Source organism: Schistocerca nitens, chromosome 4 (genome assembly GCF_023898315.1).
Source record: "Schistocerca nitens isolate TAMUIC-IGC-003100 chromosome 4, iqSchNite1.1, whole genome shotgun sequence".
Lineage (NCBI taxonomy): Eukaryota > Metazoa > Arthropoda > Insecta > Orthoptera > Acrididae > Schistocerca > Schistocerca nitens.
In genome coordinates, this window is record NC_064617.1 from 103,633,601 (window position 1) to 103,659,152 (window position 25,552).

The window sequence follows — 25,552 nt, forward strand, 5'->3', positions numbered from 1 at the left end:
AACCTCAATGCATTTGGCAAAACGTGTAACGACGTTCCTCTCAACAGCGAGTAGTTCGCGTTCCATAATGTTCGCACATGCATTGACAAGGCGCTGACGCATGGGGTCAGGCGTTGTCGGTCGATCACGATAGCAAATATCCTTCAACTTTCCCCACAGGAAGAAAACCGGGGACGTCAGATCCAGTGAACGTGCGGGCCATGGTATGGTGCTTCGACGACCAATCCATCTGTCATGAAATATGCCATTCAACACCGCTTCAAGCGCACACGAGCTATGTGCAGGAAGTACATCGCCATTCTGTCATGCAGTGAAACATCTTGTAATAATATCGGTAGAACATTACGTAGGAAATCACCATACATTGTACGATTTGCCATCGATAAAATGGGGGCCAATTATCCTTCCTCTCATACTGCTGCACCATACATTAACCCGCCAACGTCGCTGATGTTCCACTTATCGCAGCCATCGTGGATTTTCCGTTGCCCAATAGTGCATATTATGCCGGTTTACGTTACCGCTTTTGGTGAATGACATTTCGTCGCTAAATAGAACGCGTGCAAAAAATCTGTCATCGTCCCGTAATTTCTCTTGTGCCCAGTGGCAGAATGTACACGACGTTCAAAGTCGTCGCCATGCAATTCCTGGTGCATAGAAATATGGTACGGGTGCAATCAACGTTGATGTAGCATTCTCAACACCGACGTTGTTGAGATTCCCGATTCTCGCGCAATTTGTCTGCTACTGATGTGCGGATTTGCCGCGACAGCAGTTAAAACACCTACTTGGGCATCATCATTTGTTGCAGGTCGTGGTTGACGTTTCACATGTGGCTGAACACTTCCTGTTTCCTTAAATAACGTAACTATCCGCCGAACGGTGCGGGCACATGGATGATGTCGCCCAGGATACCGAGCAGAATACATAGCACATCCCCGTTGGGCATTTTGATCACAATAGCCATACATAAACACGATATCGACCTTTTCCGCAATTGGTAAACTGTCTACTTTAACACGGGTAATGTATCACGAAGCAAATACCGTCCGCACTAGAGGAATGTTACGTGATACCACGTACTTATACGTTTGTGACTATTACAGCGCTATCTATCACAAAGCCAAGGATGTAGTCCAACTAAAACATTCATATTTCTTTACGTACAACACGAAAACGCAGTTGATATCCGTTTGACCTATGGCAGCGCCATCTAGCGGGCCAACCATATCGCCATCTGGTTTCCCTCTTGAAGCTAGACGAGTTTCGTACTTTGTAGTTTTTTAGTTTGATGCTTATTTCATGAGATGTTTGGACCGGTCACTATCAATGGACCACCCTGTAGTAGCATTAAAGTCATTCCCTGATGTATTAACAGATGTTCCTTCTTGTCCCTGTTTTCCCTATATTCCATTCCTCGCCGATTCTCCGGAGAGACTCCTCATTCCTTACGTTATCAGTCCACCTAATTCTCATCGTTCCTTTACAGCACCATATCTCAAATGCTCCTATTCTCTTCAGTTCCAGTTTCCCTGCAGTCAACGTTTCACTACATTACAGTACTGTGCTCCAAACGTACATTTTCAGGAATTTCTTCCTCTCATTAAGGCGGCCTATGTTTGATACTCTTGGCCAGAAATATTTTTGCCAGCGCTAATCTGCTCTTGATGGCCTCCTTTCTCTGTACGTCATGGGTCATTTCGCCGCCTAGGTAGCAGAATACCTTAATTACAGCTCTACCAACTAAAATCTGGATTCATCAGACCAGGCCACGGCTTTCCAGTCGTCTAGGGTCCAATCGCTGAGGTCAAGAGTCCAGGACAGGCGATATCGTGCTGTTAGCAAAGGCACTCGCGTGGGTCATCTGCTGCTGTAGCCCATTAACATCAAACTTCGCCGCACTGTCGCAACGGATATGTTCTTAGCATGTCCCCCATTGATGTCTGTGGTTTTCTCTCGCAGTGTTGCTTGTCTGTTAACAGTGACACCTCTACGCAAATGCCGCTGCTCTCGGTCGTTAAGTGAAGGCCGTCGGCCACTGCGTTGTCAGTGGTGAGAGATAATGCCTGAAATTTGATATTCTCGGCACACTTTTGACTCTGTGGATCTCCAAATACTGTTTTTTATTTGTCGGCACTGCACACTCCGCTATCGCCGCAATTTTCTCCGGGTCAGGTTGTATTCCATTTGCTGGGACAATATGGCCTAAGAATTTTATGTTCTCTCGTCCGAACTGTGACTTATCTAAGTTGACTGTTACACCTGCCTTCTCAAAAACATCCAGTAGTCTGTTCAGAACGTCATTATGATCCTCCCACGACTTTTCCGCAATTAATATGTCATCCACGTAAACTGTCACTCGCTGTTTCAAATCATCAGGCAAAATGCTATTTAATCCCCTTATAAAAGCAGCTGATGAGACGTTTAGTCCGAACGGGAGACGCCGGAATTGGAAACAATTTCCATAACACAGGAACGCTGTATATAATCTGCAAGATGGGTGTAGCACGATTTGCCAAAAACTCGAACGGAGGTCGACAGATGATAGTACCTTTACCCCGTGGAAACGTTGCAAGAGTTCCTCAAGGCTCTCAGGCCTGTCCGTTTCCGACATAATGTGTTTATCTGTCTCGAGTCTAGTTCCAAACGAACCGAGTTGTCGCGTTTTGGTACGACAAGCAAGGGTGAGTTGTACGAGCTTACTGCCCGCTCAATTATTCCTTGTTCTAACATCTTGTTTATTTCCTTCTGCACCTGAGCTTTATACGCCACGGGAATAGGGTATGGTCTAACAGAAAACTTCTGATGGTCACGTACTCTGAATTGGTAAGTAAAACCCTTAATCGCCCCCGGAGTCTCAGAAAATACCCGTTCATGATTCCTAAGTAGGCAATACAATTTCTCCTTTTCCCTGTCCGTGGTTCTGACACCCGCGATGCTCTTTCTCAGTGCATCAGCAAAAGCAACATCTTTCCCCTGCTCACCAGACGTAGAGCACGACTCACTTACATAGTTCACGAGTAGCTCCAGTCTGGGTTGCGACTCGGTTTGAGCTTGAAATTTTAGGCAACTAATTTCTGACTCGGCACGTAATATGCATTCATGAAATACTAAATTTATTGGCTGATCCCCAACTTGAACTGTCATTACTCCTCCACCCATGTCAATTACTGCAGGATGGGCATTCATGAAGTCATTTCCTAAAATCATTGCCACATTCAGCATTGGGAGCACAAAGAATTTGTACTCAAACTCTCTTCCTTGGCAGGTAAAATTAAGCCGTGTCTGCCTCCGGATTTCTACGCTCTTTCCGTAGATTGCGCCCTTCACCTTTATTCCTCGCACTTGAAAAACGGGCCACGTCCCAGTCCCTTCGCATTTTTGAAATGCTGCCTCGCTCACTATGGAGAAAGGGCTTCCAGTGTCAATGACACACTTAAAACATATTTCGTTTACTGCAACTGTCACGACTGGATTTATTCCCGAAATTTTAGCACTCGTAGTTTCTTGCAACAAATCCTCCCTAATGTCTTCCCTCTCTATATACAGTATGCACTCATTTGCCATGTCGCTCATTTGTTCCGATTGGGCGCCTTCTGCGCTGATCGTTTGTCATTGCCTGTTTTGTTCATTTCCATTTGCTGGATTATGTCTAGGGTTAGCAGGCCGAATTTCAACATCATGAGGTGCTCCGCCTACAGTCCTATTCCCACCGTGTTCAGCGTAGTATCGATTCTGGTTGCAGTAACTGTTGCGTTCACGATCCTGTCCACGTCCTCGATCATTTCCGTTGTTCCACCTGTGTTCGCGACTTTTACCCCAGTTTCTATACGGCCGGTCCCGATTATTGTTCCGTTCGCGTCGCGACGACCAGTCACGCCGTTGATTAGTACTACGGCCACGACTGCGATCGCACTGCTGTGCCCCGTAATAACTTTGTGCCTGATTAGGCGGGCATTCTGCTGTATTATATTCCAACTCTTGGAGAAGTGTCTTAAACGTTTCCACGTCCTCTTTGCATCGTCCCGCAAGAATGACGTGGCGCAAGTGCATCGGCAATTTGGTGATGCATATCCTAATTAGTTCCGCAGGTCCGTATGGATCGTATAGAAATTGATTCGCCTACAGCATGTGGTCGAATAGGCGTGCTGGGCTGCCGAAACCAGACTGGTTCAAATTTGGCAGCATAATTATGCCATGCTTGACCCTATCTTGTGCCGCTTCCGACCAATTGGCGGAGAGAAAGGCTTGGCGAAACGCCCGAGTGGAGTTGCAGTGACGCGCTGCAGACCTCATGCGAATCGCCGGTTCGCCTTCCAAATAGCCACACATATATTCTATCTTATGTGAACTTGCCCAGTCGGGGGGAAGACAGAACTCAAATTGCTCGAGCCATGCTCGTGGATGTATTCCTTTTTGCGAATTTCAAAATATCTCAAACTTTCTCACCGTAAGGAAATGTTTGAAATCAAATCCCCGCATTTCCTCCCGGCGAGGCCCTTGAATGTTTCTATTCTTCTCATGTCTGCCCCTCAAAATACATTCTTCCCTGTCGTCAAAATCTCCCTCATAGCCGGAGTCCCTCTCTGCACTGTTCGTACAGCTATTTTTAGTGCTATTGACGAGTTCGTAATCACACGCCATGCGGTTTTCCAGATGCGCCACGCGTTCTTGTAATTCGCCTGTTACAGCTTTGTGCCGCCTGTTCACTTCGAACTGTCCCTTCTGAAATCTAAGAAGCGAACGCACTTCTTCGGTCTCTGTGGCCGCTACCGGTGTAGTATTGTTCTCGCTTTCCTTCACCTTCATCGTGCCTACAATGTCCGCTGATGCCGCAATCTTATCATGTATGTGTCTGTTGTCCTCCGCCGCAGTCTGCTTCAATTGTTCTACTTGCTGTTCCAGTGCGTGAATCGCTTGACTGTTGTCCGCTATTGTGTTGCTAACGGACGTGGGACAATGCGTTTCCGCCTCTTGGACCCTCGAGAGTACCTGCTGGTGTTCTCTTTGGCATTCTTCTCTCAGCACTTGGAAATTCCTAAGTAGCTGTTCTTCGCTCTCTTTAGATTCCTCATCGTGACTCCGCTTGCCCTGTTCTAAGGCTTGCAGACGGTCATCGATTTGTTCAAATGTACGGCTTAATTCTTTCATAATATCACTTTTTATTTCACTTGCCAGATTGTTTATTCTTTGTGAGATATCATCAGACACTCTCTGCATCGACTTGTCGACTTTATTTGTCTGCTGGATTAGTTTTTCGTCTATTTGTTGGCCTAGCTCGCGGATCGATTTTTCAGATTTCTGCGTCATTTGTTCGCCTAGCTCACGGATCGATTTTTCAGATTTCTCTGTCATTCGTTTGCCTAGCTCACGGATCGATTTTTCAGATGAATCTTTTTGTTCTCGGAACGATTTTTCAGATTTTTGCGTCATTTGATCGCCTAGCTCTCGGATCGATTTTTTTGATTTCTCTGCGTTTTCTTTATTTTGTTGCAATAAGGCTTTCATGAGTTCTGCCAAATCAATTTGGTTAGTTTGAGGCAAATTAATTTCTGGCTCTGATGTGAGCCCGTTCGTCCTGTTTTGCATTTCCTCTGAAGTATTCCTCAATGCATTTTTGGAACCGTCCGACGCGTTAATATTCGAAATCAAATTATTCCCTTGGTCCATGATGCTTAAGTTATTGGACCGCCTACTTTTAGCTTGGTTACATGTCTGCATTAGTTCAATTTAAACCCGGTACGCAACACACTAATCAGAATAAATGTATCCCCCAAAAATTACGACAGTCACACGAAAGGTACCCAACCTAGTACGCACTTTTTTACACGCAAAACAAATTTATATCTTTGATCGAAGTCAGTATAATTTACAAGCGAGAAGAAAAACACATACATATAAAACACACAAATATAGAAAACAAAACAAGACAAACAACACAACGCCGCTCAACAACGCCGTGAATCTTTTGAAAGTCTGCTCAGAAACAACGCAGAAGTTATTTGAGCGCTGCAGGGAAAAAAAATTAAGATTATACAACGCTCGCAATCTAACGTTTCAGAGATTCCAGAGTCTAGCGGAATCACAGAACAGGGTCGCCATGTGTAACGTTGTTGCTTTAATTTGTTGTGAAGGTGGTGCTGATATTCAATAAAAGCGGTTTAAAAGCTGTGAGCTGTCTGGGGAAGTTAACCTTGCATTACTGCACAACTGTTTCACCAGGTATCCAGTCTAGCTTACCAAATTCCCAACCAGACTAACATTAATTACAATCTTTTAATAGTCATACGACAACCAGTGATATATATATAAAAGAGAATTTAAATAAAAAGAAATAAATCACTTTATATTTGGAAATTTATTTTAACATTGATCATTGAAATTTCAGCATATTAAACTTGATTCATAATTAAACTGGTGCCTTATTTAGGATTGTGAAAATGTGAGTTTGCAATCTTACAGAACACATCAAATATGGAGCCAAGATTGGGAGACTGCATACAACACTGCATTCAATAAAATAACACACAAAGAACGTTGAAACATATGCAAGAGGAAATTAACCACAACCAACCGATTCAATTTTCACCCAAAGAAGTTACGTTCGTAGCACAATCCTGTCCGTCATGTAATTACCACACACTGGTATACTAAATTCATACTAACTCTCTTTGAAATCTTCCCAAAAAGAATAGCTGAGGGCTACTTTGATGACTACACCACATGCTTCACGTGGTCAACTTGGTTTACACAAATTCGATAATTTAGATAATTAAAGTAAATTAGATCGAAAAGCAATTTACTAAAGAAAAACATCGAACTGGTTACTATCGTCTTACTATTAACCTGATGGGTCAAACAGTTGTATAAGCACGTGGTACTGGTCTCACAAAGTACACCCCACGTGGGTTGAACATAAAGAAAAGTTGCTATATTGAAAAATATTGTCAAGTTGAGACGTTATAATCTCACGCACATTCGCATTGAAGATTGATGATGCTAGTTAGAGTTACTGATCAACTTGTGGTTCCACTTTACTCACAAAGTAGTGACAAAGCAACTACCGGAATATATTCTGAACTTCACACTCGAATTACAAGCGTTGCAATTTAAGATAACATTAGATATTTTAGAGGTAAACCTGAAATAAAGGTGGTTAAATTTTCAGTTAGCCTGAACTTAAAAAATCCATTGTCCTACGGACTTAGCAGACATGGGCTTAGCCGAAGATCTTACCACTTCAGACGCTCGCCCCGGACAGACTGACCTGGTCCCTTCCTGAGGGTGGCTCACAAATATGAACGGAAGTAGCCAAAGAGGCAGCTTCCTATACCAACATGACAAGGGACGGACAGGACCATACTGAGGATAGAAACCTCTTTGCTTTTAGAAAGCGTAGCTACCTGTTCCGACGTTGGTCCTACTGTTCTCTAGCAGACAGGCTTGTCTGCTACCATCCAGCATGCAACTAGAAATACATTTGCTCATTCATCCTCTCACACAGAAGGGAAAGGGAATGACAGTATCTTATCATATACAGTATATAAAAGAAAGCGGATGTAGGTTCCGTATGAGACTGTGTGACATGAATTACATATAAACTGTGTTTTAAAGTGTAGTAGTGTGACAGATCGTTCTTGTTTATGTGTAAAAGTAACACATTTCACTGCTCAGTCTCCTCCCAAATAGTCAGAAACACCACAGTAAATTTAAAAGAGGAATTTATGCCGTAAATGACAACAGATTTAAGAAATTAACATGAAAGGAATCCAACAGAGACCTTTCAATATGGGAGCCGAGTTTTCGATTTTACGCAGCGGGATCATGAACTACAGGGATTTAGGTAAAGCGGATACTATTCTTACTTCTAAGAACGGACTTTTATAAATATAAATATTGTAAACAGACTGAAGAAACTTGGAATGCTAAGAGAAAAATAATGAGTAATGTGTCGCAAAATGTGAAAATCGTATGCTAAATTTATTTCATTCTCACAACTAAAATTTTTTCAAAAAGCTATATGTCTAATCAGTAATAAATGTTTAGTGATTTCCGATCATTTTGTTTTACTACAGGCGCATTCATGCCCATAAAGCAATCGTCTGATGGAACAAGATAGTTGGCAAAATCCTGCAAAAGTACTGAGGCAGTAAAATTAAAATGCAGACTAAGATTACATAATTATTGTCACATACATAAGTATCGTTTGCTGTAACAGTGGAAATTTTTTTAGTGAAGGTGACTAAAATAAAATATGTCGTATTTCAGGTCTGAATTTTACAGTGTACACAGGTGAGTCATCAAAAAGTTTGACAAATACTTCCATGATCAAGAAATTATTCATATCGTTAACGTAAATTTCTCATGTTCACTTTCTGGTTATCCACGTGAAATTCCTGTTTTAGGACAACATGTTCAGTGGGAATTATTGTAGTACGGGCGTTCAATTTTTTTTTCTTCTGAAAGCAGGTTGGTTTTATTCAGGATTCCAAAACACCTTATTGTTCCCCAGTGTTTTGGCTATAAAACCCTTTTTTTCAGGATATTCTCCATTCAGTGCGACGGCCTTCCTTCTACTTACTGGGATGGCCTGCATGGTACAACTCTACTGATCGACGTCGGTGCGAACGTCTTGCTAATTCAATAACCTCCCCATCATCCACATACTACTTCTCACGGAGTGCATCGTTCATTGTGCCACACAGATGGAAGGTGCAAAAGCCGGGCTGTAGGGTGGATGAGGGAGAACAAACAGTCCTATGAAGTTCTGAGAGCTCCTTTTGCATGTGCGGACTTGTGTGAGACCTTGTATTGCCATGTAGAAGGAGGAGTTCATTTACATTTTTGTGGCGACGATCGTGCTGAAGTCGTCTCTTCTACTTCCTGATGGCACCATTTGATTGTTGCATCATAAGGGAGGACATCTAATAGAATAACCCCTTCACAGTCCAAGAAGACCATTGCCATGATGCTGACGGTGCGGCTCTGAGCTGTTTTATCGGAGGAGAGGCGATTTGGCGACCCTCCATGGATTGCAATTTTGTTTCCAGTTCGAAACATCGCCTGCTTCGCCTGTTTGACAGAAATTCTGCAGGTCTTTCGTTGCTTTTATGGTTTTCTGTTAGGCCACGAGGAACGCAGCGGACACCCACCTTTGAGTACCCAGATGGAAGAGTGTGTCAGCAGTAACAACAAGGACGTCAAGGTGAATGAGCTGGCTTACGCTGGCGCCAGCACACTATGCGGCATAGAGGTGACGACAGTATCGACAGAGGCCAACGACAGGACTCGCTGGAAACACGCCGCCAACGCCTTCCCAGCCGCCAGTATTTAGGATCGCCTCCGCAGACCGGAGGGCCAGTTAAGCCATTTAGTTCGACCTGTTACGCCAGTTAATTTTAGTCTGTACTCTGTGGAGTTCCAGCATGTCACCGAGACAGCCGCAGACTTAGCCTCAGCACAGAGACAGGCAGCACATAGTAACCTTATAGAGAACATAGCGGACTTCTACTTCAACAGCATTGAGGCTGTGTGGACTATACAGAAGAGAGCTTTTACCACAGCAATTCTTTCTTCTTTCTCGGGGCCTTTGTTCTGCTCCAACGTGGGGTCAGCTTGTTGTTATTACGGATTCGGCAGTGTTAATGGAAGAGGGTGGCCAGATGCCCTTCCTCACGCCACTCTGAAGCTCCAGGGACGGAAGTAGTGTACCCCAGCTGTCTGCATCTAGTGTAAGTCATGAAATAGTGCGAACATTTTCAAATGTCTGTCAGTCGTGTAACTGAGGCGGAAATGGGGACCAGCCTGGTATTCACCTAGTGGGATGTGGAAAACCGCCTAAAAACCACATCCAGGCTGGCCGGCGTACCGGTCCTCGTTGTTAATCCGCCAGGAGAATTCGATCTGGGGCTGGCGCGTCTACCCGAGTCCAGAAAGCAGCACCTTAGTGCTCTCGGCTACCCTGGCGGGTAGCTTTTACCACAGCACATGAAACCTTAAGTGATACCTGGTAATTAAGGGGGATAGGACATCAAACGGGCCGACTTGGAGCAGAAGAGGCACCACAGGACATTTTAATTTCCACTGTCTATACTTTTACAAATAAATTCATAAAACTTTAACAGCTTGACCAGGAAGGATTCAGGATTCATACTCATAGCAGTGGAAGCTCAAAAACGTAACAAAACACATTTTTTTTATGTGTGAAATTTCATCATTTTTTCACTTACTACTGGCTGCATTTGTTGCTATAGGTACACTTTTCTTCCTAAATAAGAGAGATACTTCGATGACTTTTGCACAGCATACAAACCATAGTTACAGGTGTATGAAACTCTAGAAGTTACTTAATTTATGAAAAAATGAATGAACTGTTACATTTTAAACTTCATGTTTAGAAAATATTAAAGTTGTATAGTTAATTATCTCAATTATTTCCATAGTTTTTTAATAGATTTGGAAAATTCTAGAGTTTCATACACCTGTAACTACTGTTTGTATGTTATTAAAAATTCATCGAAGAATCTCTCTTACTTAGGAAAAAAGTGTACCTATAGCAACAAATCAGCCGGTAATAAGTGAAAAAATGATGAAATTTCACATGTAAAAAAAAAGGTATTTTGCTACGTTTTTGAACTTCCACTGCGATGAGTGTGAGTCCTCAATCCTTCTTGGTCAAGGTGACAAAGTTTTATGAATTTATTTACATAAGTATAGACAGTAGAAATTAAAATGTCCTGTGGTGACTCCTGATCCAAGTCGGCCCATTTGACGTCCTATCCCCCTTAAGGAAGGCAGGATTGGGTTACGATTGTGGATTGGTCCCAAATCAATTACTATTGGTTTGCTTTGCAATTTCAGTCATTTATTTTAATAAATAATGTTTGAAAACAAGCCAGTGAGGTCGTAATCAGAATTTTAAAGCAAGTAACCACAATCACGGCTGAAGGCCTTTACCGCAAAAAATGGCAATTATAAAAAAATTAACAAATATACTGTCAAACGGCGAATGGCATAGCAAAAGTTAATTAAAAAAAGGACAACAAACAACAGATCACCAAAAAAGGTGAGACAAATGATGGTATCTTAATAACACAATAATAAAGTAAGACCCAAGGGCCAGTGACAGGCGGTGCTCCAGGAATCGACCTCTGAGTAGGTCACACCAAAAACACTTTCGCGAGCGAAGAGAAAGGCAGGCAAGAGTTGCATTCAGATCACAAGATGGTAACTCGGACTAATGGCAGTCTAACGAGCGACTAATGATAATCTTGGTGAGGCTACCTGACATCCAACAGAACAAATGCAACATGTAAAAATTACGCTCCGTCATGAGAATACTGTGCTAAGAGCGCCAGGAACAAGAAGGAATGACTACCACTAAGGTAGGAGAACGCCACCCTACCTACAGTCAAGAAGCTGTCAAACTTATACGCCTCACCGGACAGCGGCGGCAAGGCGAGGAAATGTACACTGCCGTTACATACACTAACCCCCAGGGCAGGTAACTGGAGCGTCAGCGGCCACAAGACAGAAATACACCGCAAGTTGAACTTAACAATGTAGGAAGCTGAAAATAGTAAATAGTAATTTGAAGCTCAGGAAGGCTAATCAGATCCGCCTTCCCCAGGTACTTCACTCGCTGCTTTTCGCCTCGGTGACACTACGAGCAGCAACTCGAACCCAAGTCCCTGGAGAATCGCGAGATTTCACAATGGTGGAGGTTTCTCTACGCGAATTGCGATGCACTCGACTTAAACGTGCAGGAACCCGTTTCGACGAGGTCGTGCACCCTCGTGACCACTGCTGTTCGATCCAGCAGTCCATACACGCCACCAGCGGTCCCAGCGTGTTGTCGCTCTGTGCGGACCTCACTGCTCCTGCGTCCCCAGCCGAACTCCACACTCACCCCACACGGAACATATCGATTAGCGCCGCTGCTGCCACTAGCAGACAGGCAACACTTACGAAACCGACTGGTGCCAGTGGGTCGCAACCCTGCCAACTAAACGATACGGTCTGGCAGAAACCTACACTCGGCACCAACGCGAGCCGCAGCACGCATCATTACGTAGCTCTTTCTTTATGGACAGAGAACCCAGATATTAACTGCGTGCAGTTTTGTGTTATAGAATGAGGATACCGGGCGCCAACCAAAGTCCTCTCCTTGCTTCCCATGGTACAGCTCGACAGAGACAACGAGACGACACAAAAGCGGGTAAAGAGAATACAACAACGAGCGGTGAGGTGTCTGACTGTGATTCGTCTGTCACGTCGAATGAGAGTGTCCGCACGTTACAGCATTGCAGGAGTCACAGCTGTGTGAGGCTGACGCCACGCGGGAGACCGTGCAAGTTTTGCGCGGCCTACAGGTAGCTGTGATGATGACAGGCGCAGCACCCAACTACTCACAGTGCTGTAGTTCGCTACGGGGTATCTGTAGACACTCTACAAGCGCCTATGAGTATTTGCGATGCTCTGGTTTCCCACCAAAAGAAACTCAGTGACAGCTTTCTACTTGGAGCGCACCTCCGCTACGGTCGCCATTTTGAAAGCTACGTATAGCGCCGTCACATATCGTAGGTTCATGAAACTATAGGGGTTGAAGCGGGGATATTCCACGATGTCCTACAACAAATTCCGCATTTTTTTAACCGCAATTGACCGAGAAAAGAATATTGCATTACTTATTGAAAACCCACTGTAGCACATGTTCATTTTCTGATGCTATTCCCGTTTTAGGATAACATATACGAGGGCGGTTCAGAAAGTAACCTCCAATTGGTCACAGTGCGGGTTGTGGGGGGAGTAGCGACGCCATCTGTGCGTTCACGCACTCAACAGGTCAGTTGGCATCAAGCCGTGGTCGAGTGAACGTCGTACCTGCGCTAGTTTAGTTTTTGTGGCAGTTTGAAATGTGTGCTGCAATAGAAAACCTCGCCAAATGTGAAGTGCGTGCTGTCATAAGGTTTTTTACAGCCAAAGGATATTCTGCAGCAGCTATTCATCGTGAGCTTTGTGCCGTGTACGGACCAAGAGTTATGAGTGAAGGAGTTGTCCGTGAATGGGTACGTTTATTTCAAAGTGGACGAGAAAACGTTCATGATGAAGAGAAGAGTGGTAGACCATCATTGTTGACTGACGAACTCGTTCAGACAGTTGATGCAAAAGTTCGTGAAAATCGACGTTTCTCAATGTCGGAGTTGTCTACTGGTTTTCCACAGATTTCTCTCTTGTACGAGATAGTGACAGCAAGATTGGGTTACCGTAAGTTCTGTGCACGATGGGTGCCCAAAATTCTTACCGACCACCACAAAACTCAAAGAATGGCCTCTGCATTAGACTTTCTGTCACATTATGAGGACGAAGGAGAACCATTGTTAAACAGAATCGTGACCGGTGACGAAACCTGGATTAAGTACGTGAACCCTGAGACAAAAGAACAATCAAAGATGTGGGCACATTCAAATTCGCCTACCAAACCAAGAAAAGCCTCGCAAGATTTTTCTGCCAGAAAACTGATGGCAACGGTGTTTTGGGATGCCAAAGGGGTGTTGTTAGTTGAATTCATGGAATGTGGTACGACCATTAACCAAGACGTGTACTGTCAAACAATAAAAAAGTTACGACGGGCTATACAGAACAAACGCCGTGGTATGCTGACTTCCGGTATCGTTTTTTTGCACGATAACGCCCGTCCTCACTCTGCTCGCAGAGTCCTTCAAGTGGGACGTTATCAACCATCCACCTTACAGCCCAGACCTGGCGCCAAGTGATTATCACCTCTTCATGCATTTGAAGAAATGGCTCGGGTCACAGCGGTTTGATGACGACGAAGAGCTCAAGGATGCGGTCACAGGCTGGCTCCAGGCACAAGCGGGTGATTTTTATGCAGAAGGAATTTCAAAGCTTGTGAAGAGATACGATAAGTGCCTCAATCGCTATGGAGACTATGTAGAAAAATAGTGCAAAGATGTAGTTGTAAGATGTATATATTAAAATATTTTTATTTAACTTGGTGTATTTTTTTAAATCAACCGGAGGTTACTTTCTGAACGGCCCTCGTATTATGTGGCAAGTTCGGCTGTAACGTTTCCCTGATTATTGAAAACAAGTAGCACACGCCAGCTTCGCACGGTAGCACCACGTATATGTAGCCAGACGCCTTGTTCATAACACAATATGTAATGACTGCACAGTCAACGGAATGAGAGCTGTCACAAGGGTAGAATAATTCATCACTTATAGTCGCACAGCTCTTTGTAATTAATGTCGCCAGTACCACCTACGTACCAGACAGTTTCGCTGCTACAGCAACGCTGGCGATGCTCAAGGCTAAGATTCCTCTCGCAAGCGCAGAACTGACTCCACCGTGGCGGCCTTCTGCAGACTCAGAGGACAATCCAAGGCCGCACTGTGCCTGGGTCTCCAGCGAGAGTACTGGAAGAGTGATGGGCCCCGAGGAGCGACTCGCCGTGGTACGTCACCTCCCTCCCCCGCCACCCTAGTGTGTTGTTCCCCTTCGGGCATTGTTAGCGCTCCCTCCACCTTCTGTCACAGACGGATTCTCCCAGAGTCGCTTTTTCTTACAGGCAGGTAGCACCTGTCAGAGATGAGTTAGTGCCCCTCCGGACCCGACAGTTGCCAATCTACCGCAAGACAAAAAAGAACGAAGGTCAGTGACTGGCGCTCGCAGAAGATGCAATAAATTGCTGTATTCTTGCCAGTACTTTCTGTAGATTCCTATGACAGTTTTTTTACTTAAAGAATGCAACACATTATTTCTATACATTACAAAAACGTACTTTTGTATGTACGTTAACATCTTCTAAACAACTTGGTCGATTTCAACCAAACTAGATACAAATATCACTTGCTGTCTGGAAAGAACCACTATGGGGCCTGAGAACCACCTACTTCTCAAAGGGATGGGGGTGAGTAAAAAAGAAGTATTTGACTCTGAGAGCACTTAACGCCTCGGAACGAAAAAACTTTACAAATAATTTAAAATCGTTATAAAAGTTTTTCTCGCTGATTATCCCCAGAAAACGTCTGAAGGAAGAAAGTTTATCGCTTGTTATATGTTTGCTGTTCGTGCAGTAAGAGTACCACATCAGGAGTAGCGTTATAATTTAGTACTTCTTTACTACTAACTCTATTTGCAACACAATTTGGAGCCAGTGTCCACACCTACCATTGTATATACTTGCAAAATTATGTCACTGTACGACATATAGTTCGGGATATGTGACGTCATACTTAGTGGGAGGGGTGAAAATCTGCCGCGTCAGCCATGATCTTTCAATTTATTATTTCTTTACTACTATATTCTCAACACATTTCGCAGACAGTATTCGCATATACCACTGACTTTACCTGCAAAATTACGTCACTGTACGACACATAGCTCGGGAGATATGACGTCATAAACACTGAAAAATTAAGCTGCGTGAAAAACTAGCTTTCCTTAAAACAGAGCCAAAAGTCCCCAGATACACTGCATGGGGGCTTAATTAAATGTAATGAAAATGATTTTGATTTCTTGCTTTAGCAGCTGTCTGTCCGGTTACGAAGTCTCGTAAACGGTTGGCCCTGACTGTTATTATTACGCTATCTGACTGCTTAGAACAACAACAAGGAATGAAATGGAAATTTTCATTAACAAAATTAATTAATTAAGTCCCCAGCAACTATAAAACCAACGCAACAACAAGCACAAGAGTGTTCTGTGTGTGGGAGTGTGACTCAACGTACGCATCTGGCACGGTTCTTCTTCAACAACACAAGAATTTCAAATACCATTTATACTGAGTTAATTAAAGAAAATAGAAATACCATAATTACTCAAGAGAACCACAATTACACTCTAATCCAAGAACACAAGCCAGATGCTTTGTTGACTGAACCTGTAATGACACATTATTTAAAACATGGAAATAATGAAAAATAAATCAAGTTTCGTTACCTTCATATATTGACCAAAATCACTCTCATAATTACAATATATCTCCACACCGACTCGCTATTACCACATCTCAACAAGAACTTTTCAGTATCACATCTCAGCAAGCACTCCTTACTAGCACATCTCAACACGAACTGACTACTACGAGTCCTGGACAAGCACTGACTTCTAGCACATCTCAATAATGACTACCCGTGGAGGCGGCGGAACAATGCTCTCTAGCGATCTCTGGCGCTGTGGCTCAGTGTAGCCACCTTTCATATGCCCTTCCTCCACGGCTAGAATTTGATGGTATTTTTGCCAGCATTGGTGGTGAAAATACCACCAAATTCGTCAAAAAAATACAGACAAAAATAAAAGATAATATTAATACGTAAACATCATATAACTAAATAAAATTTTGGCTTTGCACTGACCTTTCAATAACCTATTATATAGAATACAGTAAGCAATACAAATTCTGTCATACATGTGACTTTACATAACAGTTTACACAAGTATTATGTGGTTAAACAGTTCAATCAATAGCGTCAGCAATGACGAATATGTGCAGGTAAGAGTCTCTTAACTTTTCACAAACAGTAATACACAAAAATCAGTTTATACAAATATTCACATAAACGCTTTCCATAGCCCAAGAATAAGAAGTTGACAGTTCCAGCAGTAGCACCCAGCAATGGTCAACAGGTGCAAATACCAATAAGTAACATTTTTTCAATAGAAGCAGTCCATCAATGGCACCCAGTAATGTTGATCAGGTGCACACAGCAACAGGTGACTCCATTTCAGTAGAAGCAATCCATCAGTGGCACCCAGCAATGTTGAGTAGGTGCAGACACCAACAAGTAACACCATTTCAGTAGAAGCAGTCCATTAGTGGCACCAGCAATGTTGATCAGGTGCACACAGCAACAGGTGACTTCATTTCAGTAGAAGCAATCCATCAGTGGCACCCAGCAATGTTGAGTAGGTGCAGACACCAACAGGTCACATCTTTTCACTAGAAGCAGTCCATCAGTGGCACCCAGCAATGTTGAGTAGGTGCAGACACCAACAAGTAACACCATTTCAGTAGAAGCAGTCCATTTGTGGCACCAGCAATGTTGATCAGGTGCACACAGCAACAGGTGACTTCATTTCAGTGGAAGCAATCCATCAGTGGCACCCAGCAATGTTGAGCAGGTGCAGACAGCAACAAGTAACACCATTTCAGTAGAAGCAGTCCATTAGTGGCACCAGCAATGTTGATCAGGTGCACACAGCAACAAGTCACATTTCTCAGCAGAAGCAGTTCCATAAAATTCACTAGCACTGATCACACTGTTCATCAGAGTTTATAAGCAGAAATTAAACATGTCCTAGTGGCACCAATCATGTAGAAAAGGTACAAGTAACAGTCCATAATTTTTTACAATCACTGATCACACAGTTCATCAGCAGAAATTAGACATGTCCTTGTGGCACCAATCATGTAGAAAAAGTGCAAGTAACAGTCCATACTATTCACCATAACTACTGAGACAGTTCAGTCATGAACAATAGTTTGAATGCACATACAATTTCTTTAACAAATTATTATCAATGCTCTTACACTAAACATACAAATCATAATAAACACACAAATGATATCAGGTAATTGTCACATTAACTATTACAGTACACAATAACAGTTAACCTATAATATTTGTGGGTGTCAGTGCAAGCCACAACAAACAAGTGAAATAATATTTAGGAGATAGGTTGGGATCACTTCTCTGGGATTATAAAAGGAAAACACACAAAACACACTCACTCATCTTTCATCCACATTAGTGCTACTGTGTAATTGAATAGTGTTAACTGTGTAAATGCAATTCTGTCGAAATTTTATGTTCATTATGTGTATCAAGTAGTAGTGGCAGCAATGTATAACAGTCAATAATAGTTAGTCAACGTCATAGTCATCATGTCTAGACCAATGTTTGCCAAGCCAGATCAAAATGTACGGTTGCTGAACAACTGTCAGTGAGCCAAGATATGCACATGCTTCCTCTCTCAAAAAAAAGTGTATACCGCTTATTGATTTAACAAAGTGTGTGTGTAGGCAATCTTCTTTCTACTTGAGTGTTCTAGTCTGCCATCTTCATCCTCCTTGTTCCATATGGACCAACAAAAAAAAATATGCTCCTCACTTACTTTACCTCTTATCCACCAAAACTCCAATAATCATCACTTAATCTTAATACTTCAATAATACCTCATTTACCTTACCTCTTGTCCACGAAACTCGAATAATCATCAACTTCACATAATCTCAATACCTCAATAATACGTCGATACATATAAACCTCAGCACCAATATCATTTCACTTCCATAACAACTCTTTCCTCTAGTCAATCTCCTGGAACAAGTACAGACAAAATCCTAGTGCAACTTCAATTCATCATCCCATACAATCCGAAGACACAGTGTCCACACACAACCTCTGTGTAATCCATCTGACCCAAATTTTCTACTCATTATAAATTATAAGATACATTTTGGTTCCTTGTCCATCATTAAATAAAAGAAATGCATACATGACCTCTAACAGACTTAGTTCGAATAACTCTCAGTAATTAAGTACGATTACGGAGTGTGAATGATCATAATATTTCACAGTGTGTACACCACTTCAAGAATCATAGCAGAAGCAAACATGTGGAGTATTTTTTGTGTCAAGTGTCACTTCCTTTTTCAATTGCTCACGAAAATGCAGTGTAATACTGCCAATGGTCTAAACCTAGTTTTGGTCTGTCATGTCGTTAGCTTCCTTCCTATTAGCATAAATTTATACAGATTCCATAAAACCTCAGCTCATGTGACTTCTATGACTTTCTTGTACTAATGTCGTTCGTCGATTTTAGCAGTTCATTTTCGTATCTTAAAAATATAAGGCACTGAGCGTAAGCAAAACATGCAATAGCGAGTAAATATACCAGTAGAGAACAGAATGTCAACAAGTGGATGCAGCACAATCCCTACAACGAGGCTCTGCCAAGTGAACAATCTATAATTAATACCACAGTGTAACCTAAACTCTATATTTGTACACAGTATATCAGCATTTCTATATACTAGATTGAAGAGTAGTTATGACAACAAAACAGAAATGTGTAAATATGCAATCCATACGCACAGCAGCAAACATGCCTTACACAATAAACAGGTCATTAGCATCACATCGACATAAGCAAATAAATGTTCATATGTATCTTAATAAGTAAACATGAAGGCGCAAGCAGATAAATCACAAAGTATAACTTACATATCTAACCACATCAGCACAATTAATAAGGTGACAATTATAATTTAAATAAATAAGCACAGCAGGCACATAATAGAAAAATATGACATCAGTGAAAAAGCATAGCAGCCAAGCGATGCATAATATACACAAGTAATAACACTGTTCATTAATCAATAATTGTCAAAATCAGCAAATGTACACAAGCACGTCGCTTCACAAGTAAATTCATAGAACATGAAATTTAGCACAAAGTATGAATCACGTAATCGCAAGCAGCAAATTACGTCTAAAGTACGTACCTAAGTGGAATTATGTTACCTGAAAAATAAACTCAATCAATAGTTACCCTTTTTAGTTTATTACTTTTTTTTTTTTTTTTCGAAATTACATTCTTCCTGAAATTTTCTCCAAAGCAAGTCGTCTTAACGTCGGACACGCACAGAATTTACCTGAAGGTCTTAAATATTTTACACAACCGTATCCTGAAAAATACTGAACGTTAATAACATAATTTATGAAGTCATCATAGCTTTATACAGAATTTATTCGGAGAAATTAGACTGTGTATTTGTTTACGTCTGTCAGTGCATTCGCACTGAGCGCTCGATCAGCTGTAGGCGCGTGACGTAGGAAGCGATTGTTTGCGGTCAACGACTGCCTTGTGCGGCGCGCCGACTTGACTGTTGCTTTGAGTATGTGCCGCCGCCAAAACACAGCGCGGTATCCTTGTACTCTCTTCGTGTTTACATGTAGCTGTTGGTTTCTCAAAAGTATGTCATTCCACAAAAATTTTTACGTTCGATATATGATGTATTCCCTTAGAGCGCCGAGATTTAAGAGTTTCTACTTCAACAGTGTTATCATGAATAATTTTGCGAACTCTAAATGGACCGTTATAAAGCAGAAAAAATTTGCGACACAATCCCTTTCCTTTGTGAGACAAACGATGAGACTTAATTAATACCTTCTGACCAACTGACAAAGTTTTTAAACGACCAGGACGTTTAGCTGATTTCTCTCTTCTTGCAGCCGCAGACGCAATATTTCGTAGGGCCAGGTTCACAACTTCAGAATGCCGCAGTTTTCGTGAAGGCGGAAACGGAACGATTCCAGAAATGCGATTTGTCGGTGCTTTATTTTTTAATATCAGTGTAGGCGGTAAAGAAGTTGAATCATTAGGGAGTTCATTCAGAATATTTTGAAAAATATGAAGATACTGATCCCACGTTCTGTGATTCTGATGACAATAAAGACGACACAATTTATTGATTTCCTTCATCCATCTCTCTGAAGGATTAGATTGAGGGTGAAAAAGTGAAATGAAAATTGGTTTAATTTTACGACGCCATAGAGTACGAAGCCAAATTTTAGAGCGAAACTGTGATCCATTATCTGATATAACCTTATCAACGTGACCCACTTCTTTAAGAAAATGTTTGATGAAAGCATTAGATACTGAACGAGCTGTTGCTTTGCGTAAAGGTGTAAAACACACATATTTTGATGTCAACTCCACTGCTACGAAAATGTACGCAAAACCATTAGTAGAACGAACCACTGGACCGAACAAATCGACTGCAGCCATGTCCTTTAATTTCGCTGGAATGATAGGAAACAACGGTGCTCTGTGAGAAATCGTTGGAGGCTTAGCCATTTGACATAATTTGCATTTGGCAAGAACAGATCGAATACGTTTTTCCATATTACTGAAGTAACAATTTTCTCGTAATTTACGAAAGCATTTTCTGGAACCAAAGTGCGCATAACAGAAATGTGTAAACGAGGTGTGGCCAAATCATCCAATCTAACAAAGCGTCTAACAAAATTACAGACACCAAGGAAACTACGAACATCACGTTTTGTGGAAGGAACAGCATAATTACGAATAGCGTCTAGTTTCTCTGGATCGGGAAGAATACCTTCTGTAGAAATAATGTGACCGAGAAATTTCACCTGAGAACGACCAAATTCTGATTTTTCCAAGTTCACTGTCATGCCAACTCGTGCAAAAATACGTAATAATGAATCCAAAATTTTGTTATGCTCACTCCAAGAACGTTTAGCAATAAGAATATCGTCAACATATGAAGTAATATTGTCACGAAGATAAACAGGTAAAATTTCATTTAAACTGCGAATAAATGCTGCAGAAAATATAGTAAGTCCAAAGGGTAATTTCCAAAGTCACTTTCGGGTAAAACAGTCAAATCTGGTTATTCTTTACCTACTGTCTAGATAGATTGATAGTAGAAGAGTTGTTTTTATAGATGCAAAGAATAGTGAAAGAGTAGGCAGCGGTGCAGAAAACTAAAAGGGAAATAGCACCACTACAGCTCGGGGCCCTGTGATCGCTACTGCACATATTCACTTAGTGTAGTGAATCCCCTGAGGACTTTAATAGCTGCACATAAATTTCAGTTTGTGACTCAGTGGCAAATCTGGCGGAAGTGCGTACGTAAATCGATCTAACCATGAACATGGATGTATCTCATTCTTAGAATTACGAAAGATCTTAAATTTCCGAACAGTCAAGAAGTGTTTATAGTCAAAGTTTTCGCCTCGTGGCGACAAAGACCTACCGCGTCTGTCCCAGTTTGAATGTCGATTATTGTCAAGTTCGCGCGCCTGGCGCTCTCTTGTTGCGTCCCGTAAATGAAACAAATTATCTTCTTCAAAGCCCTCTGCTATCTGTGATTCTAACTTTCTTCTGCTGTCTTTTCCTACGATTTCACCTTCGATTTGTTTGACTTGCTTTCGTAATGCCTCTACTTCCCTTTTAACGCGTTCATTAAACTTTCCCTGATTTTCAACATGCTTATTTATGTTCTGGTACTCTTCGGTTTCTGCAAATGGTAATGGAGCTGTATCATCTGAATCTCTATCCCCATTTAAACTAAGATTTGTCAATTTATCTGAAATCTCCTCAACTCTTTCCGATAAGTCACCTAATTGCTCTTTCTGTTTATTTACGTCTTCCGTAAGTGTCGCGACTCGGGTTTCAGTATTGTCACATTTAGTAGTTAACTGTTCACACTGTTGCGTTAAGTTATTTATTCTGTCATTTGGTACGGATTCCTCGATTCTCTCAAATATTTCTTCCTTATCGTGTGCACGTTGTAAATTTAACTCTGAAAATTTTTGTACTATCACGCGATCTCTTTCTTCCTGTTCTCGATCCTGTTCCCTTAGTCTAATCTCTACTGCAATTAATCTACTATTGTGAGAATTCAAAATCGGTTGTACTTCTTCTCTGATTTCTTTCTTTAACTCATCTTTCATATTTTTGAAACATGTCCCTATTCGTGAGTCTAACCGTGTTTCCATTGTTTCCATCTCTGTTTTAATTGTTCCTATTTGTGATCCCACTGTTTTTAATTCAGATCCCAACTGTGATCCCAGTGAGTCTAACCGTGTTTCCATTGTTCCCCTATCTGTTTCTAATTCAGATCGTAACTGTGATCCCATTATTCCCATCTCTGTTTTTAATTCAGATCCTTGTGAGTCTAACCGTGTTCCTATCTCTGTTTTAATTGTTTCCATTCGTGTTTCCATTGTTCCCATCTGTGTTACCATTGTTCCCATTTGTGATCCCAGATTTAATATTGCACCCATCAACTGCTCCATAGTAGCCGGTTCGCAATTCTTTTCGCCCCTAACATTTCCCGCAAAACCAGTTTCCTTCGTCATAGCTGTAAAGCTATCTGTGTTCGATACTATTTCAGAATCTTCTATCGTTAATCTCATATTCTGTAAATTTTCTGATTGAGAAAAATTTTGAAATGGTTCCGGACTATTTTCCCGACTTATTACATTGTTTTCCACTTCATTATTCATCACACTGTTTTCCTCTGTTGGCGAGTTCGCCATGTTAACAATTTCGTCATTCTCACTATTCATCATTTTTGCCTTTTTCATTGATCGCGTAATCATTTACAAAATATACAAAACTCGTCACTATATGAAAATTGCACACAATGACACTTTATCTCCAACAATCATTCACTCGAAATGTTTCCCTCAAACACGATTAACGAACAATTGAAATAATTGCACTAAATTGTCAAACGCGTATACAAGGCAATAAAAATTAAATTTTGAAAAATACCATTAGAAGAATGCTAATTACCAAATCTACACATGCAATATAGACTACAATTACTAAACTACAAATTACTACAACAATACTACTGTCTACCCAATCAGAAGAATTCCAAGGGACGATCCTGGCAGGGTCGCCACGTGCATGGGGGCTTAATTAAATGTAATGAAAATGATTTTGATTTCTTGCTTTAGCAGCTGTCTGTCCGGTTACGAAGTCTCGTAAACGGTTGGCCCTGACTGTTATTATTACGCTATCTGACTGCTTAGAACAACAACAAGGAATGAAATGGAAATTTTCATTAACACAATTAATTAATTAAGTCCCCAGCAACTATAAAACCAACGCAACAACAAGCACAAGAGTAACTGTTCTGTGTGTGGGAGTGTGACTCAACGTACGCATCTGGCACGGTTCTTCTTCAACAACACAAGAATTTCAAATACCATTTATACTGAGTTAATTAAAGAAAATAGAAATACCATAATTACTCAAGAGAACCACAATTACACTCTAATCCAAGAACACAAGCCAGATGCTTTGTTGACTGAACCTGTAATGACACATTATTTAAAACATGGAAATAATGAAAAATAAATCAAGTTTCGTTACCTTCATATATTGACCAAAATCACTCTCATAATTACAATATATCTCCACACCGACTCGCTATTACCACATCTCAACAAGAACTTTTCAGTATCACATCTCAGCAAGCACTCCTTACTAGCACATCTCAACACGAACTGACTACTACGAGTCCTGGACAAGCACTGACTTCTAGCACATCTCAATAATGACTACCCGTGGAGGCGGCGGAACAATGCTCTCTAGCGATCTCTGGCGCTGTGGCTCAGTGTAGCCACCTTTCAACACTCATCAAGTGATTTATAATGAAAGAACTTAGCGGCTTTTAACAAGCTTTAAATATAATTCCAAACCTTTTACATTTGCTCATTTACTTACTTTTCAAGTTGTTTTATACATGGGAGTTCCATTCTTTAAAGAATCTGAGATTTACTGGTTATTATCTGTAAGGAAGCACTTCGATGCTAAGTATCTCTTACATGCCACAGGGGTGGGGATGAAAAGGGGTTGGCATTGAAGTACAACGCGCGAGCATCTGGAGGAATTTCAGTGGAAGTTGTTAGGTACATTACTTATTAAAATGAGGTACTAGCAGAAGTAAAGCTGTGAGGACGGGGCATCAGTCGTGCTTGGTTAGCTCAGTTGGTAGAGCACTTGCCCGCGAAAGGCAAAGGTCCCGAGTTCGGCACACAATTTTAATCTCCCAGGAAGTTTCATATTAGCGCACACTCCGCTGCAGAGTGAAAAATCTCATTCTGGAGGCATTACTTATTGTTTGCATGAAATTAGTGTGGGAGGAAGATTCTCCACTACCATTAGGGACAGGGGCACTCGTGAGAAGTGGTAACGTAAAGATACTCGAAAAATCATTTCATACTTATTTATTGTATTTAGTTGACTTGGAATACTTTTGAAATTGTGAAGTTTAGTTTGTTCCTCATTTGTTACGTTCCGTGTGTCAACAACGTTGCGAGAATGAGCACTGCCGAGAGCTAATAATTTCGTCTCTGCGTTTCGGGATCTGAGATCAGTCCACCCGGTTGAATACCACAGATAAATTTAACATCCTCTCTGGAGTCATATGGCGTAAAACAGCAAAGAATAATGTAAGTGTCCGATGTATGACATGTATCTCCTCGTAAACCCCTGGATCGAATTCAGCCAAATTTGGTCTATATATTACTTGCTATCTGGAAATAAAGGCTGTGAGAGTAAAAGCCATATGGATGAGGGTGTAGATGACAAGGCTAGTGATCGACGGAGTAGGGGGACTGAGAGAAGAAGATGCACATGGAGAAGGGGCATGAGGAGATGTATAGAGAAACGAGGGAAGTAGGAGAACCTCTCGGTCACCCCAGCCGGCGAAGATGTATACTGAAATTAGATACCCTCCCTTATCATGCTGTATGTCAACTGTCCCATTGTGCGGTAGTTACTAGCTGAGACTACCACAGAGAAAGAAGCACAAAGCAGTCTCAAAACTATACTCCGCAGTTACTACTACGTCACTATGTATCCTACCACCGCACCCTTTCTTTCCTATATCGTTCACGGAGGACGTATGACACGGACGACTCTTGTTATACGAGCGTATTGGCATAAGATCTTTAATAGGACTGAAACGATCGTTAC